This window comes from Branchiostoma floridae, chromosome 1 (assembly GCF_000003815.2).
Source record: "Branchiostoma floridae strain S238N-H82 chromosome 1, Bfl_VNyyK, whole genome shotgun sequence".
Classification (NCBI taxonomy): Eukaryota; Metazoa; Chordata; class Leptocardii; order Amphioxiformes; family Branchiostomatidae; genus Branchiostoma; species Branchiostoma floridae.
In genome coordinates, this window is record NC_049979.1 from 10,037,012 (window position 1) to 10,038,912 (window position 1,901).

General features: G+C 37.1%; 1 protein-coding gene across 1 annotated transcript in view; it reads right to left on the bottom strand.

Annotated features, from left to right (window-relative positions):
* The window catches only part of LOC118425082 (dihydrolipoyllysine-residue succinyltransferase component of 2-oxoglutarate dehydrogenase complex, mitochondrial-like), a gene marked incomplete in the record, with an annotated part of 61,083 nt that overhangs the window by 50,811 nt on the left and 8,371 nt on the right, over positions 1-1,901 (bottom strand).

The following is a 1,901-nucleotide window of genomic DNA, read 5'->3' on the forward strand; positions in this document are numbered from 1 at the left end:
TGGACAGTTTTTACTGACATTTCTTTTCCGAAATAAAAAGGAATGTCTTAAAACATTATAGACTTTACAGAGAATTTTGTGCAATGCCTTCATAAGAGGTATGAGTTAAAACTGTTACATGTACACTTAATACTTTGTTTCCTTCCATGTAAATGTGCTGATATCTGTAATATCAATGAACCAACCCAACCAACAAAGTAAAGCCATTTCAGCTATTTGGAAGATATATGCAGACATTACCAACACTTTGGTGTACTGGATATTGTCTGTTCTATTTGGGTCATGGAAGTACTTGTCTTCACATGTCTAAGATGGAGATGAATGGACTCCGAGGTACTCTAAGTCAGCCTGGCACTTAGCCAATAGCACACAGTACAACCATCTTGGGAGGACTTAGTGAATGAAACACAAGTTAGGGATCTCATGGGAGAAACCAAGAAGCCATGGGGCCAGTCAGATGCTGGAGTTTTAATGTCTTTTCCTGTTTTGAGAAAGTTGAGGTGACAGCATTGACAAGTAGGGGCACTCCCAGAGATGACTAGCGGCAATGGTGACAAGAAATAATGGGTTGTGGCATGAAGGATGACAAACTGTAGGGAGTAATATGCCTGATCCATCTTCTATTGAGCTGCATTCAAGTGGGGTTAGGACCTACCATTAGCCATGTCACAGGTGTCACCCCAGTGGGGACTTCTTACAAATTTCCTCATTCGTTTGTACACGATCTTCGATTACCGTTTTCTCTGCAATTGGGATAATGCCTTGTGCCCTTGCCATGGTTTTTGCCTCATGTCCAACTTATAGCAGCATTCTTTTAGTTCAATATCTAGTCTCGGGTCAAGTAATATTACCATTGATATATATATATATTTGCACATAAGGTAAGTAAATTTTGATGATTTCATACTAAATAAGTGTGCCAAGGATTTGACAATGACCCACGTAAACAGATTATATATTTTCAATGGTTTTCTTTAAATATGCAATCCAAAAACAATTATCTTCCATACTGCACTTTGTATCTTGACCTCAACTGTTCAATTTTCACATCCAAAGTTCATATCAACAGGGCCCTTCTTTGAATAAAAACAAGTATGCATATATTTGTAGAGCAAATGCTCCTTACAAAGTATTGAAGATTCTGACAAAGCCTTTTCCATTTGAAATCAATTTCAAAGTCTTTAAAAAAAGTTAATCTTACTTTTCATTTAAAAACAAACTTTCCACTTACCTCCACATATCATACATGGATTCCCTGAAACTGTGTTTCAAACCCAAATGTTCTTTCTTGTCAGATTCTATTTCTACATGCATTTTATATCCTCAGCATAAACAATATGGCAGTACATATTAATTTCATTGTATTTTTAAAATCTATGAACCAAGGAAATAAGATGATGTGGCCTAAACATGATTCTGCAGTCCATGGCTTATTATACATAATGCAGTTTGGCTTCAAAGCTACAAGATCTTATGTTTTCACAGAACAAAGAAACTCATCATTATTTCTATCAGCAACACAAGGCTGGATCCCAGGGCATGCCAATTAACTAAATGTATTAATCAAAACATGTGTCTTTTCTCTCCCAGGGGAGGATGCCTCTCGAGATACTGCCGAGAAACATTGTCATTTCTGGTTTCTATAGATAAGGGTTAGTCAGACACGCCCAATTGTATTGATTCTTGGAATAAATCTTCTGCTAATAAACTTATTGCTAAGCATACTGAAGCCGTATCCTCTTCTCTTAAGCTCAGTTGCAACTAATGAGTAAGACATGCACTGCATACAGCCTGCTGTGCAGTATGGATGGTTTGGAGTTTAACATGTAAAAGTAGAATTTTTCACCACCAGAAAACACTACTGCATGATCAGCAAGCTCTAGAGAGACACATGGTTCTCT